The following is a 17,385-nucleotide window of genomic DNA, read 5'->3' on the forward strand; positions in this document are numbered from 1 at the left end:
ATTCTTCTATATGCTTTATTTCACCTCTATAAAGACCTCATAATTCAAATAATCCTGGGAGTCGGGATGGAACAGAGGCATGACAATGTAGCTCAACCCTGGTGCTAGAGTCCAAAGAAAGCCCAAACGCATGTTTAAACTCTTGTGTGTGTGATTTCCATGACTACATGATTAAAACAGAATAAATTTACATCACTGTATGCATAGTTGTACATACTTAAGGTACAGCTAATCAAAACTCTTTGGTGAAATCAATGGGAGTTCCTAGCATGCAGATGTGAAAGCCAGGCGTAGATACATGGAGACAGTATACTCCCCACTCGCCTTTGAACAATAAAGTACAAATCACTATCTTTGATGCATCAAACTATCACAAACAACACATTCTGTATTGATGGAACTCTCAGAATGATACCTGGTGTTAGACACTTACCTGGATATAATGAAAGGTTTTAGCATTTTTACTCATTTGTTTTCCTTTTTAAAAAAAACGTTATAACTGCAAGTATCTCAGAACACAAATTTAACAACCCTCCCCTCACCCCACCCATCTATTAATTGTTCATATAGTTGTTACACATTATGATTTTGCCCTATGTTGTTTTAATACTACAACACATAAGACTAACCTAGTTGTTTTCCAAATGATTAAAGAGACCATGTTTAAACGTCTCTTGCTTACCACACAAGACTTTAAAAATGCATAGGTTAGGGTAGATTTGCACCTTACAGAAAATCATAGATGCTTGGTATAAGCAGTGGCTTACTTCAACCAAACCAGACCACTCTGGACTACTTTTATAGGCCAGCTGGGTTAAGCTGGAAGTTAAATGTTTTCGATCCAAGCCTTCAAGAGGCCGAGAAGCGATTACTACTCACTGTATTTTCTCCCAAAGATTCTATTCCCTTTTAAATTTCTCCTTAAGAGAATTACAAAACATACTAAATGAATCTGCACAGTACAAAACTATTTTAAAAGTAAAAGCCAATAATACTATAACCCATAACACAGATATTTGTTGGACCAAACAGAAACCACTGTTGCATATCTAAGTTTTGCCTGCGTATGGAAAAGTAAATTTACAGATTTGGGAGTGCCATTTTCTAATTCTGTCATGCCTCATACTGCCACATTCCCTTATATAGTACACACGGGAACGTTACTGCCATCTTTTATGAGACGTTTTGTTTCCATGGTGTTGTCTTCTGGAATATCGTCTATGTCAGAGGTGGGCAAACTACGGCCCATGCGCCGGATCTGGCCCACAAGGCCATTATATTCAGCCCGCGGGGCCCCTAAAAAATTTAGAAAATTAATATTGATCTGTCCTTGGTTTCTGTCAAAAATGACAGGAACCAAGGGCAGTAGGATCCAGGGGAAACCCAGCGGGCTCCCGCAACAGCAGTGCCCACCTACGCCCGCCCCGCCAGCAACCTGAGACCATGTGGCTGCCCCAGCACCAGAAACTCAGATAAGGGGGGTGAGGGGGAGGGCAGGAGAGGACCCTGGGGGAAAGCAGCCCCTCCCCCACTGCCAGCCTGGGCCCTGCGCAGCTCTGGGCTTGCCTGCTGGGGCTGCACCATGGCACAAGCAGTTGCGCCCCCACCCCCCAACACACTTGCCGCACCGGGCACTGTTTGCTGCTGCTGCCCACCCGGAGCTTGCATGCTGGGCAGCCCAGAGGTGGCAGTGGCAAACACTGCCTAGCATGGCAAGTGGGGGGGCTGCAGCTTCTGCGCCACAGCCCCAACAGGCGAGCCTGTGGGGTGCAGGCTGGCAGCAGGGATGGGTTAGAAGCTAGTGCGGAGTGCAGGGGGAGAAATGGCCCCTCCCCTGCCCCATGGCCAGTGCCCCGCACTGCAGCCACTCACAGCCTGTGTGGGGCCGCCTGAGCCTGCTCAGGACAGCCCTGCATAGGCTGTGAGTGGCTGCAGCGGGAAACACTGGCCACAGGGCAGCGGAGGGGCCGCTTTTCCCTGCACTCTGCACCAGCTCGTTACCTGCCAGTGAGCGCGGGGTCAGGACTGCACACTTCCATAGCAGCTACTCAGAAACAGTCATTGCAGAATAATGACATGTGTAGATATTCTTATTCTGCAACAAGGACCCTTGTGTTGACATTCATATCTGGTATAAGGGTGCCTTGTTCCCGCTGAAGAATGCTGGCATGTGTTTTTCTGCTGGTATACCTATTGCACTCAAAATTTACAGCCTACTTTAAGCCAAATTTTAATTTTAAAGTAGAGATAGGTCTTTAGACTGCAGTCCTGCACTGAGTTTGCCTGCAGCCCAGCACAATCCTACTGACTTCAATGAGAATAATACTTGATCTTAGCCCACAAGAGGCCGAGAAGCCCTGCAAGACCAGGTTCCCATATAAGTACACCATATCTTTAATTTAAAAAAAAAAAAAAAAAAAAAAAAGCTAGTTGCTATTATATTCTGTCAGCATCTCATAAACTGGATAAGAACTGTATTCTTACATATAAAATATATTATTTAAACAGGTATCTCAGTCCACGAAAATGCATTCTCTTGATAACCAAAAATCAGTGAATTAAGTTTAACTTTCATGAAAGTTGTATACCATATTTCTTCAATTATTCGCTTATTATCTTATTCTAAGGAAGTGGTTAATGAATTTCAGTGTCCCCCATATTCTCTGCTTGCCACCAGAAGTTACCTAGATGTTAGGCAACCTTGGTGATAAGAGGTTTATTTTATATTTGAAAGATATAGCACAATAAGCCTGCCTGGGTTTGGCTAAATTAGAAATCTTGTTTCGTACCTAAATAAATAGATAATAAATTGCTGTGTGTTTGCTAATCATTGTTATCAACTACAATGCTCCACATTTAAAGCTTTAAAAACTAGCAAATACTAATTTAAATCTTTTAGCTAAACACTGTCTGTGTGTTCTGGCAGTGCCCAATGGGCCTGGGGACCTCCCTGCCATTGGTCACCTTGGAAGCTGGGAGTGCCCGAAAGGGTGGGAGCACACAGAGTGGCTAAGGCTCAGGACTGCAAGTGCCAGGACGCAGGGCATTCTGCAGGGGCAGGAGGTGGAAGCAGAAGTCCCAGCTACACGCATGATCAGGGTGGGATAAGGGGTTGGCAGGACTGTAGATGCCAAATCTGCAGGGGTTTGGTGGGATGGTAGTGGGACAGTTCCACACTTAGATTGATCTAAGTAAAAGAAAAAGGGCCCCTAGATCATTGCTGCTGGTCTATATTAGGAACTCCTTGTGCTACATCCCATGAAATCTACTTAATTAGTCACTGGGATAACCCCTCAACTTTGTTCTTATCAGTTACTATAAGGTCTACACAAGCATGAACTAAGTCTGCATGTACCCATAGCAATTTGGATACCTGCAAATTAGTATCGGTATGTTTATGTTGAACCCATTTAGAGTATTTCAAAGTCAGTATTTTTCTGATTCCCTATGTTTCGAATTAATGAGGTTTTTTCCTGGTCCTAACAACCAGAAACAGCTTTGAATTTCAAAGTAGATGTATTTCAAATTATCTGTATGGTATAGATAAGGCATACAAAAACCTATCCTTCTGGCGGGGAGTGAAAATAGCTTCCAGGAATCCAACACTTTGAACTATCTGATATTGAATTAATGAGGTTTTATTGTAGTTGGTGTGGGCACCTACAAAACCTGTTAAAAGCCAACTGCACAAAACAATCCTAAAAGGAACCCCAATAAGCTTGAAATAATATCTCTTACAGGTAATTTTGAACTTACTTGGTCCAATGCACCCCAAGATGCCAACTTTTCTACAACGAGGTGATAGGAATAAACAGAGTGAAGAAAGGACCAAAAGCACAGTGCAAATGAAATCACTCTCTATGGCTATGAAATCAATCCTGCAACACTACCAATACCTACCTACACAACGTGTATTTTCTCCCATCTTTTCTCCCATCCCTTTGTTTTTCTTCCTTCTAATACACAAGTTTATATTCCTGCATTTCTAAGCTTCACTCTCACAGTACAGTCCATATATTTTCTTGAGCCAAGATCATCCTTCGCTCAATTAGCTTTCTCCCTCCCTACTGTTTATCACCCATATGTATTTAGAGACAGAAATCATATCCCCCACCAGCCTTTCCTTTGCTAGTCTAAACAAGTTAGTACTTTTTTTCTCCTCTGGAAAGATCAGTTCTTCAGTCCCCTGATAATCCCTTTTCCTACACCTCTTTTCCATTAAATTTATTTTCATTGTAAATTCAACATGGCCAAAACACACAATGGCCAGGATTATACCAAGTATTCCACAAGAGATTTCACTGCTGTCTTCTAAAGCAAGGGTGCCCCTGGGCCAGATCCAGCCCACAGGTCCAGAAATTTGGCAGCAGAGCAGTGGCAATGCTCTACCACTGCCAAATTTCAAGACCCATGGGAACCCCAGGCCCTACACGCACAATTGGCTGCCCAATCCCAGTGTACAGGCCGGGTGAAGGTGGTGTTGGGTCCCAGGGCCCAATCCTAGCACACAGGGGCTAGGAGAGGGGAGCCTATGCCTCTGGGACCTACTCCCAACACACTGGGGTGGGAGGGGGTGGCACTGGGCCTCTGGAGACCAATACTGACATGCAGGAGTGGGAGGAGGCAGTGTCAGGCCCACAGGGACAGGAGGAGGCAGTGATGGGCCCCAAGGCAGGGAGGGACAACAGTGCTGGACCCCAATCTTGGTGGCCCATGGACCACCCTATCACACTCAGCTGGCCCTTGGGGACAAAAGGTTGAGCACCACTCTTCTACAACATTAATACTTTTCTGTCTGTACTGGAAACACCTCACTCAATGCATCCTAAAAATGTATTTGCCGTTTTCATCGCTGCATCACATTGAAAGCTTTTGGTCATCCTGTTAACAGGGAAACATTCATAATTCCCAGAAGTACTCCGACATCACACTGATGTGCAAAACAAGGCTCCTATTGCACCTTCCTGTTCCAAAAACCTGTTAAACACGTAGGTCCCAAATAAAGAATACATCTGATATCAAACTAATAAAAAAAATCATCTGCTATGTTTGCCCTTAGCCAAAAAGATAGAGTAACACTAGTATTCCCGACAGTTCAGGAGTCCTATGCTGATGACAATTTGCAACCTCATGGTAACTTGAAAGACTAACAGGCTGATACTTTTAACAGTATTTAATCAATTTGTAATCCCGCCAATGAAAGGGTCCTTCTTACCAATCCAAGGCAAATAGCTTATTTCTTGTTCAGTCAGGTCACAAACCAAAAGGAGTCTGACAGAGAAGCAAAGTAACACAAATCATTCTCGACACCCCTCCTCTTCTCCCCCCACAAACCCCGCAAAGTATAAAAGTTTTTAAAAGCCCTATTCTAGGATCCAGGAAACAGACCAGGGAGAGAACCTTGACAGAAATCCCAGCAACCCCCTCATTTTCAGCAGCCTGCCTTTGACACAATATTCTTCTTATGAACATAGCACATAAATGGCAGTGCCCTCCTGGCTGTCATATCCGTCTCTAACTGCTACATGCAATATAAAATTTTATGAGTCCCCATCTAACACGGCTATATTTATAGATATTGCATCTTTATATGCCTCAAGATTTTATTTTGCTATTTTTGTGTGATAGGAAACCGCGGTCTCTAACACAATGTTATTACAGATGTGTGCAATTAGCCTTGTTATTTCCACTCAATATGCACAGTGCAAGGAGGTTTGAATTTTCTCAAGAGAGACAGGTAATTGGGCAAGTGAGGGCTTTTCTTCTGCTCCCACATAAAAACCATTTCATTCACCATCTAACAGCAAAATCTATAAGGGCTTGAAAGTTTCATCTACTTAATAAAAGAGCTACAGAATTTTTCCCTAATCAGAATTTCCCTAAACAACACCCATGCTAGGGAAACAGCATTTCTCTACCAGTCCTTGTAGAAATGATCCAGGAGCCAAGTGCTCCACTCTGACAGTAACAAAGTCTGAGACACTGGAAAAAATCACTTAACCACTTAGCCCATTTCTTCATCTACAGAATCAAGATAATGACTCTTACTCCTTTTTGTAAATCATTTTGGGAGCTTTAGATGAGAACATCACTTGAGAACAACTTGAGTTATGACTCACCTCCAGAGGTTACCTGTAGACACTGATCAGAAAAACCAGGGAGCTATAGCTTCAGCTTCACTAATCCATTCATTCAGACCAACGTTGCCAAATATATGGCCTGCAGGCCTGATCCGGCCCACAGAGCTGTATGATCCAGCCCACAGGTTGCTGGACCAACCCCATGTACTAGTCTGAGCAATGAGCACTGCACGCAGTGCATGGGCTGGACCCAGCACTGCATGGCCATGAAAGCACCAGTTTGATTGGGGACATGTACTGCATGTGGTGCCCCATAGCACTGGACCTGTGTACTGGCTCCGAGACCAGTGTGTATTGAGCCAAGCTGGAAGCCACACAGCACACTCCCTGTGCCAGCTCCCTGTGCTGCATGCCACACAAGTAGCCAGTCTAGCCCAGCATGCAACACATGCCAGCCCTGAGACTCACTGTGCATATGGTATGCAGGGCTGGCACAGGGCAAGCGCTGCCTGCAAAGTGTGGGCTAGAACCAGCATTGCAAGCAGCACAGGAAGTCCCGGGCTGCATGCACCTCCCTGAACTGATGCCCTGTACTGCCTACATTGTTGGATCCAGCCCCTGTGCGACTGTACATGCCACCAGCCCCAGGGCTGCCCTGTGCTGCATGTGGCACTCCGGCTGAACTCAGCACCACGGGGAGCTGTCCCAGTCCAGCACGTGGCTCAGCCCTGCGACACCGGACAAGTTTGACACCCCTGATTTAGACTGAACACAGATGGCCAGTTTACACCTGGGCCTGACTGCCTTGGGTTTTTAGGTGCTTTGGAACAGGCCGAGACAACGGTTTCTGTGGGCAGCTGGAACCAAAGACTCCTGGAGGAGTCGGGCTGGAAGGGAGCCCCAAGAGTCACTGAGTCCAAGCCCTGCCTCAGGCAGGACCATCCTCTCCAAATCCAAACTCGCATTCGTCTCCGCTGCCCGGGGGCAAAGCATCCATTTGTCCTGCTCAAAACGGGGACGAGGTGTCCGTAGGACCCCAGGAAAAATCCTCACCCCTGGTGTAAACCAGCCACCTGCTTTCAGTCTCAGCAGACTGGCACCCGCGGCCACCAGCCGGGGTCCCAAATGCCAGCAGAGCTCCAGTGCCCTGAGGCTCCGGGACACCTGCGAGAGGCGAGACCAGCTGCAGGCAGGGTCCGCCACAGCACAGACCCGCCCCGCCACCGGCACTGACTGAGCCCCGAGCGCTGCCGGGACGGGACGGGGCGAAGTAGTGACACCGCCTCCCCCCACCTTCCGTCCCCGCGGGGCAGCCGGCACTCGCTCACCTGACACGCTCGCGGCTTCAGCCCAGCCCGTCGCGCCGGCGCCTCCTCATGACGTCACCACTCCCCCCGCGTGGTTTCCCGACAGCCCCGCCCATGAGATTGGCCACACCCCTTCCCTCGAGCCCCACCCCCCGGCGGCCTAGGGCACCACCCTGGGTGGGCGGGGTAAGGCCAGAAGTCGTGGGAGGAGTCAGGGTCTGGGGCGGGAGGGTCAGAGCCTGGGTCTCCAGGCTTTGGTGTCTTATGGCCTTATCCGGGTCCTGTGGATCCCTGTAGGTGCCAGACAAGTCCTACTGCCACTAGTGACCCAGGCCCTCTTGCCTGGTGCTCTCCTAGCTCAGACCGTCTGCACAGCTCCTGCCCCCTCCAGTGCCTAAAGGGAGAACAAGAGGATGTGTTGGAGGGAGCCTGCCAAAAAACGGACAGGGCAAAATCTGATACCCCCACCCTCCTTGGATAGTGTTGAATCCAGTCAAGCAGAAGTGCCCCTTGCACACTGCATTGCCTAGGTACAGCACAAGTGAAACTGCTCCCTTTCCAGTCACAGTGACATCTGGGTCCCACTTCACATTGGCTCAGCAGCTCCAAAACACTCCAGCTACTTCTGGGGATTGTCCCAATTGCCCCTCAGTTTCCACTGATATTAACAGAGGAACAGTTTCAGTTTCTGTGCCTTCATTTTGGGCCAAATGCCTCCCAGCGTAACTCTGCTCCTAATTTAGATATACCATCTGGTGTGTGTGATCCTACCAAAGTTTGGCTATGAATCCAGTAATGGAACCATTAAAATAGAGAACAAGTGGGCTTCTACTATTCCACCAGAATAACCTGGGCCCACAACATATTTTTATATATATAAAAAAGCTGCAGGAAACCTCATTTGGCACCTGTCTGTACCTGGATTGGTTGCATTCCAGCCAAGAACAATCCAAGGTGATATACATTAATGATGTACCAAGAATAAAACTGCACAGTGCTTTGTCTTCAAAACAAGCTTTGTTCTCCACTTTCTATGCATCATTTGTAGTCGTTTTAAATACAGTACTGACAAGAGGCCCATCAAAATCAGGTCTCCAATGTTTTGAATGTTCTAGCATTACAGAATAACTCACACGCCAGGTAGTTTTTCCATTTCCTTCAAAAGTAAGTAATGGTCTCTGTAGCCAGAACTATCCCTAGTAACGATTTCTATTAAAACACCTTACAAGTTAGAAGATCATTTTATTAACATGAATATTAATATGGTATGTGTGATTCAACAGCAGTTAACACATTAGTATCTTGAAGAAAAAGGTCACATCATAGTTTTTCCCCACTGAAAATGATCACCTTGTACAAAGAGAGACACTATGCGAGGAAAGGATTCAGAATACAGTCATGTTAACGGGTAAATAAATGGGTTTTTTATTTAGGTTTTTAGTAGCCACATTAGTAGGGAAGAGGGTGGTTTAACACAAGGGTGCTCAACCTGTGGCCCGTGGAGCCATGGTATGCAGTCCATGGGTCTCCCCACAGGTTGGGAAATTTGGCAACAGTGGAGTGGTAGCAGTTAATACTGCCACCCTCCCCCACTGCCAAATTCTCAAACCCTAGATCCCAAGTAGTAGGTTGGGGCTAAGCCACACCCTCTTCCCTCCCACAGCTGGATTGGGGCCAGGCCATGCTCCCTCCCTGCTGTGGAGTCAGGTTGTTCACCCCCCTTACCCCAATCCCCAGTACAACTGTCCCAGGCATCAGATCGGGATCACCAGCCAAATCTGGCCTGCAGACTGTCCAGATACTGGCTCACCAGCCAAAAAGGTTGAGCTGGCAAGGGGGTGTTGGTTGTAGCCATGTTGGAACAACTTTTCCAGCCACAAAACAACCATCAGAGAACCACCACCAATACCTTACAATATTCCAACCTCGTACTTGGTGAAACTGAAAGAACCAGATAACCCTCAAATATTATCAGACTCTCCATACACACACCAAAGCTGAAAAATCTGTCCTCTCTAAAGTTCTTTAAAAAAGGTTCAGAAAAATACCCAACTAATACCGTAATAAAATACCACAATGTGGAGAAGTGGAAGAATTTTCCTGATGCCTCCATCTCAAGAAATATTTCCACAACCAAAATGAATCCATTTCCAACAATATTTCATCCTTTGATAACATTGAGAAAAAGATTAACACCCAAAAAACAAAAAATCAGATTGGATACCTTACGATGGACAGAAGTCAAACCTTGGCCGTTATATTGACTGCTTCAGGGGAAGAATGAACAATGAAATAATTAACAACAAACACCACCATAATAACCTCTGCCTCTCAGATAGAAGGGCCATAGAATCTCTAATATCCAACTACCAAACGTTAATAAAACCAGCAGATAAAGGAGAAGCTATATTTATCCTTAACCATGAAAACTACGTAAAAGAAGCCAACAGACAACTCTCTAACACCACCTACTATGAAAAACTAGAGGAAGATCCAACTCCCTTTTCACCTTGAAACTCAAAACCACTATCAAAATCATTTCCAGCTGAACTACAAGAAAAACTATAGAACTTGATCCCCTAACTAGCCAACCCAGGGATTTTCTATATGCTCCCTAAAATCCACAAACAAGGCAACCCTGGCAGACCTATAATATCCAACCGTGGAACCCTAACTAAGGAAATATCAGGTTTCACTAAAACCTCTTGTAACTCAAAGAACGAGTTTTGTCCAAGACACAACAGACTTTACAAAAACTAGACCACCTTCCCAGCAATACCTCCCAGCCATCATGGATGTTACCAGCTTATAGACCAACATCCCACACCAGGATGGCATCCAAGTATGCTTTACATATCTTCAAGAGCAAGATTACAACTCAAAGTACAGAAATAAAGATATTACTGAACTTATACACTTCATCCTCTCACACAATAACTTCGCTTTCAATAACCAACACTTCTGCAAGATCATGGGCACAGCTATGGGCACCAAAATGGCCCCACAATATGCCAACCTTTTTATAGGCCACCTGGAAGAAGAATTCTTCAAGAACTGCACCATACCCATGCTATGCCTAAGATATATAGATGACATCTCCACTGAAAACCTGCAAGCTCTGATTGATTTCCATCACAAATTCAGTAATCATCACCCCTCCATCAGACTGTCTCTTGAATATTCCAGCACCAATATTTCATTTTTAGACACTATGATCAATATCCAGAATGGTAAAATACAAACCAAAAAAGCTGTAATATACAGCCAAGTCCTCCAATACCATCAAATTTACACTAAGGACAACATCCGCAATCATCACCTCACAAATCTCAAAAAGGCTTTCACTCAACAAGCACACTCCTCCAGAGAGATAGATTGCACTTTTGAAAAAGCCACCTGGATACCACATGAAGAATTGCTGCAGTACAAAAAGAACAACCCCATGAATCACACACCGTTAGTTATGACTTACCATCCTTCCCTGGAACCTATATGGGAAATCCTCAGACAATTAGACCCCATCCAAAACCACCCATCCTACCCTTTAAACAAGCACCAAACCTCACCAACCTCATCACCAGAAGCAAATGTCCTATGTCCCAAAGTACACAGAATGGATCCAGACCATGCTGGGACAAGAAATATAAAACCTGCCAACATATCTCCACTACTCCCAACACATCAACATTCCCACAGTAACTATACCACACTACAGAACCATCACCATTTCTGGATTGTACACCTGCACTTCCAGAAACGTAACATATCTCATCCAATGCACTAAATGCCCTGATGGAAAACATGTAGGAGAAACCAAACAACAGCTGCTTACCAGAATAAATGCACACCAAAAAATCTATCAAAGAAAAAATACCTAATTACCTGTGGGTGCACACTTCTCACGGGACAACAACTCTCTCTCCAATCATTCAGTTCTAATCCTCAAAGGGAATTTACTAAACACCTTTTGTAGATGAGCATACAAGCTTCACTTCATAAGTCTACTGGATACAAAAAATCATGGACTAAATATGGACATTGGACATATGGACATTGCCTGCCATCCGATAACCCCAGATAACCTCTCCACTTTTTACCAGCTACAATAGAAATGCATTTTGCATATTGGTTTCTGTTCCACCCAGAACACAAAACACCAGCAGACTCTCCCTATACCTGACGAAGGGTGTTTGTGCCCAAAAGCTTGCAAAGAACATTTTTGCCAACTATTTAGTTGGTCTAATAAAAGATATTACATTTACCCAAAGAACCTTGTTTGAGCTGGTTTACCACATTTTTTTCCATTTTACTTTTCTTCTTGAAGTCTGTAATTATTTCCAAGCAGTGAGAATGAGAAGTGGAAACAGTACAAATTATAAAGCATAAAGGAACATTAAGACATATTTTTGCAGAGTTAGGAATGCACAAACAAAGACTATGACTAAATGTAACATGTTGCCATCAATAAAAGTAGGGCCAGAATGGAAGTGATAGGAACTAGTTCAGCTGCAAAAAGCAGGGTAAGATAAGAAATATAAAAGGATCAGGAGCCAGTTTCCTCAGTCATTAGAGGATGTGCAAATAACAAAAATGAACCACCTGACTGAGCCTTTCAGTATCACTAGCATCACAATTGTGCCAGGTCTAAATGTGACTTCTTTCCTCTCTGCTAATGAACTCATACACCTCATCTTGCCCCTTGCACTTTCTGGCTCATCTACAAATATTTTAATTAATTTACCCTTAGGACTTACCTCATAGGATTTTTGTGTTACCATCATCTTACATATACAGCCACTAATATAAAGAAAGATATAGTGACTTCTCAAAGGTCCTCCAGGAGCTAACATCAGAACCTGAATTCCACTGGAGAACTCTTAAATCTAAGTCTTCTATTCTAATCCCATAGAGCAGGGGTATTAAACTCATCCAGCCCTATGGGACACATGAGGATCTCTGGACTTATCTGCAAGCCAGATCACAGCACAGCAGAGCCATCATGCAGAGCCAGTCCAGTGGGACACTGTCTATAGTGCTCCCTGTGCCAGCCCCTTGCACTGTGGGCAGCATGTACTAGCTCTGCTTTGGGGCTTGCACGGCCTGTGGTGCATGGACTGGACCTGGCAAAAGGGGACTGTGCGGGACACATGCCGCATGCCCTGGGTACCAGCTCTGGGTCTGGTCAGGGTCCAGTCACAAGCCATCTGAGCACACTGGAGATCTGGTCAAGCAGGATGCCTTGCATGTCCTGGACTGCTCCCCTGTGCTCTGTGCAGTGCCAAGTTCATCCCACACATTGGACTGGCTCCACACACTGCATGTAGCATGAAGGGTCTGCCTGAAACCCCCATGCTGGATAATATAGCTTCATGGACTGGGTCTGGCCTGCAGACTGTGTTTGGCATCCCTGCCATAGATATAAAAGATGTTATTCTGAGAATGGATAGACAGAAAAAGTTACATATACTAAAAACCCCAACTGCCTGAAGCTGGAATACCCTACACTTTGGTTGAATCCTGCATTTTGATAGCAGCTATCATAATACTCCTCCAGCTTATCACTATCTGGCATTCTTAGGACACATTACAAATGAATGACAGTTACTGTACTCTGCAGCTAATTAAGAAGCACCTCAGAATGGCTTCCCACAGGTTTCACTGTACTCCATCTATCTGGTGGAGCTTAAGCTACTGCAAAAATTATGGAGGCTTTGTATCCTGCTGGTATATTTTTTAAGTGTCTGCTGCTTCTTTGTCCTTTGCAGAAACTCAGTGCCAAATTCTCTACTGATGTAAATTGGCACAGCTCCTTCAGAAGAAAGGCTGGCCCGCAAAATATACACTGACAGGGCAAAATGAGTGTCCTAACCACATATTTTCTCTTTCCCCCTATTTCTGGCTCAATGGCTAACTACTTACAGAAAATGGACCGGTTCCCATAGGATAAATGTAAAAAGTTTCTTCCCAGAATATACAATAAGTGGGTTATTATAGTACTCCTCTGGGATTTGAAAACAGGCCTCTTACCTCTTGTGTGGGTTCCCTAAGAAATGACACATACTCCCTTCATTTTTTGTGCCAGACTCAGTCTTATAGGAATGCCCAGAGAATGCCAACCGGATTGCATGAGATAAATGGAGAAACATTATACTAGGTCTTTAGAAGCTAAGCAACTCAGTGGTATTTGAACACAGGTGTTTTTGCACCTGCCCAGTGAAGGAAATTTAAGTAAGCCCAGGATCTTACTGGCAGAAACATAGGTGCATAGAAGGTTAGGCAGCAACTAGGAAAGTCTTTTTAGGTTGCCAGTAGTTCAGTGGGTAGAGTGGCAGTTAAATGTACAAGTCCCCAGCTGTCTTTCCTGCTTGATGCAGGGAGCTGGACCCGGTGATCTTCTGAGGTCCCTTCTAGCCTTACAATCTATGAATCTAAGCCAATGTCCTCTAACTCTGCTTAGAGCTAGGCTAACGGAGACAGTGCTTAAAATGGCAGAAGGATTCAGCAGCTTGCCTAGTAGAAATGTCAGTGTTGTTATAACCATCTTCATGGATATTAAGAAGGCTGGGAAAGTGGTAGAATATTACTCCTCATGTTCTCAACCTGGGATCATGACCACACAACCCCTTCCAAACTTACATGGGGAGGGGATCCTGACTGAGTGGGAAGCTCTACAGGTGACCTAGTCTCAGGTTCAGAATCAGTGATCAAACATAAGTAGAGTGATCACTGATCACAGCCAGCAGAGGTACCCCAAACAGTATCATAATGCCTTTGAAGTGTCAGGAGACTGATTACTGAAATGATTAGAGACCCACATATTTAATAATCTCTCAACACTGGCATAAGTGAAAACTGCTGTACACCAGCCATGTATTTTCACAGTGTTTTCCAGCAGTAAGAGCTAAGTGCACATGGTGGATCACATTTTCTGGTAGTTTAAATTGGCAGCACTCAGTTTAAGTGAATGAGCTTGTGCTGGAGATCAAGGGAAAATAAGCAATCTTGGCTATTATTGCTATTATTCATACATATGACAGCCTTTTCTTGTCATTAAAATCAGGCTGAAAGAATGCATTGTGCTAGCCCATGAAAAGCTGAAAAAACAACATGGCCCAATGATGAGCATAAATCAGCCAGTCTCTTTCTTCATATTTACCACAAACCTTTTCATTTTTTGAAATAACTCCTCTGACAAACAGCATATCCTGTCACTGTCCAGACATATCCAGCACAATAAATCACTACCTCTCCTGCCTACAGGATCTGCAGTAAAATTGCCTGGGTAATTCTTGTCAGTTGACTACCATGCAGTTTGATTCTGTCTAAATTAATACTGGAAGTTCTGAGACTTTGGGCATAAACAAACTAAGCAGTTGCTTATGATGTCAGTAACAAAATTTTCTTTCTATTTTTTCCATTAAAATAATAACATCTAGTGAAGAGTCCAGCTGTTAGTCTCCCAAATAACTGAAGAACTCTTTAAGAGAATGGCATTTTACTATCTTATGACTGTTCAGCAACACTTTAGCCCTGCCAACAGCCTGGACTCCTCACAATGAGTTCAGACCAGAATGAACAATGCAGAAACAGGGGGCAACCTCAGTCTAAGCAACAGTTTTTGATACCATAGTTGAGCAACATTCAAGACCTTGAGGAAGTGGATGGTGCAGTTTACTTCTCTCAACAGCAGCAAGATGGCAATCTCTAATTTCTCCAACAGCCCTTATGTGGAGCCTGGCAAAATTAAGGATCACAGACAATGTGGCAAGTCACATTTTTAAAAATGCACTTATACAAGAAGTAGAATCTCAGCCAACAAATAGCACTCGTCGGTGAAAGTAAAGTTGTTTGATGTTAAAATGTTGTTCTTTCAGGATGCAGAAGATTGGATTGCATACACAAATTTGGAAGGCATCAAAGCTCCGTTGGAAATGTGGCCTTCTGACTTTATTCTTATTAATTATATTTACGATTGTTGTGTTTCAAGACCAACCCATTTGTGCTAAGTGCTGTATAAACACAAAGCAGTATTGTTTCAAATCTAATTAGACAAGGGAGGAGAAAGGAGCATAATAATCAGGCAGACCAAACATCATTTAGTTCTGCATTTTTTTTGGGGGGGGGGTGGTATGACAGAGAGCCAGGGACCTGGGGAGAAGAGCAGCCCAGGGACAGGCAGGGTGCAACTGGGGATGAATTGCCATACAGAGGAGCTAATGAGATTAATTAGCAAGCACCTGCAAGCAACCCACTGGAGTCACCTGACTGGAAGGGGGCAGGAGAGATATAAAGCAGGGCCAGAGCAAGGGCAAGCAGTTTGGCTGTGGAAGCTGAGTAGGGAAGAGGTCTCCATGGATGTCTGTAACTGAGAAGTCAATGGTGTGTGTTATGCTCTGAGACAGCTAGGGAAGCTGTGGGCTAACAGCTAATTAAGATCCAGGGTTGGGTTGTAGCTTTTTTATAGCCAGAAGGGCTTGTGTTTGGTTTCAGTTTGGTCCAGTAGCTAGGGGAGAGAACCAGGGGGAACTAGATGCTTGAAGGAAGCCCTGGTGGTTTGGGAGGGACGGTGAGGGGTGGTTTGCAGGTCCCAGAGTGCCTACCAGAGCTAGAGGGCTCAAGGCAGAGGCTGGAAAGGCCAAAGCCCATCATGAAAACAAAAGCAGGCTCACTCTAGGTCCCTCAGGCAAGCCTCCCTCCTTTCCAAATAGTAACATTAAAAGTGAGGTGGGTGAGGAAAGGAGATGAGGGCCCCTAGAGTTGGAGCCAGGCCAGGAATTGTGTGGTCACCAGGGGGGTGTTGCAGCTGCCCCTAGGACCTGTACCTGTCACAGGGAGGTCAGAAGGGTATTTAAGAATGGACACATAGGCAGTGAAATGGGGTGGGCCACCTAGGCCACGGCCCAACAAACTTTTAGCATGTTAATTTAGCTAGCTATGCAGTTATAAAAACAGCTATACATTTTTAACTGGAATGACAATTGTGCATTTGAGGGTTATATAAATTGACAAGGTAAAATTTGGTCTGGCCATGGCTCAGGTGGCCCACCCTGTTCCGCAGCCTATGAACAGACATGTAAGAAAAGTAAAGGCAGTAAGGGTAATGGTGCATAAGAGAAGAGTGTAAGAAGGGCAGATATAGAGTAAGCCTGAGTCAAAGTGCTTGTAAAGGAGGAGAAATGCAAACAGCCAATCAGTACAACCCAGAAAGTCCAGTCAAAACCAAAGAAATATCTTTGAATGTTCAACAATTCCTGCTTATGCCAGATCTACTGGCTGGCTTGTCTCTTCAGTTTTCCCCCCAAGACCATACATGGCTTGGGAGAAAGGAGCCCAAAAACAGTGTCAGGTGGAGGGGGTGGCCCTATCTGGGCTCTACTTTATCCCTTTTCTGCAGTGCACAAGTCCTTGCCTGGGTTATTTCTGCAGCTGCTGTTACTGGCTAGAGTCTCTGACCTACTTTGTTTTAACTGAGGTTAAGATAAAAGAAAGGGACTGTTAAGATAAAGGAAAACTATGTGCAAGTGATTGTTAAATCTTTAAAATTTAAAATGCATGATACATGTTGAAGCCACAAAAGAGAATTTGCTGAGGAGGCATCCCTGAACCTATAGGGCAGGTCTAAAGGAGAGTGGGGAAAATATAGGTTTTGGGGTCTTTCATAGTCCCATGCCCTAAATAGAATGAATAAATAAATAAATATTAAAAGACAAATCAATAAAAACAATATAGCATTCCAGATGCTGTGAATTGCCCAAGCTACAAATCCCTATACTATTCTTTCAGAGATTTGCATTTGCTGCATGTAAAGGGACTGCTCATACAGGACACTGAACTTTTAAAAGAGGTTCTCAGAAGACTGAAAATCAAAATGTGTTCTTCAGGTTAGGTACTATCTAGTGCCCCATACTGAGGCACCATAAATGATAACATAATGGCTACTGCTGGTAGCTCAGCCCTTTTAAAAATATGGCCACTTTTTGAGGGAACTAAATATGGAA

General features: G+C 44.5%; 1 protein-coding gene across 8 annotated transcripts in view; it reads right to left on the minus strand.

The window, feature by feature from the left end:
- AOPEP (aminopeptidase O (putative)) overlaps positions 1 to 7,488 on the minus strand; it is a 323,793-nt gene extending 316,305 nt beyond the window's left edge. For all 8 annotated transcript variants that reach the window (XR_016441254.1, XR_016441255.1, XR_016441256.1 and 5 more), the window contains exon 1: positions 7,409 to 7,488. The gene's annotated coding sequence lies outside the window, so the exon portion shown is untranslated. The remainder of the gene's footprint in view (positions 1 to 7,408) is intronic.
- Positions 7,489 to 17,385: the final 9,897 nt, after the last annotated feature.

The sequence above is a fragment of the Crocodylus siamensis genome, chromosome 3 (genome assembly GCF_052110815.1).
Source record: "Crocodylus siamensis isolate JL-2025a chromosome 3, ASM5211081v1, whole genome shotgun sequence".
Lineage (NCBI taxonomy): Eukaryota > Metazoa > Chordata > Crocodylia > Crocodylidae > Crocodylus > Crocodylus siamensis.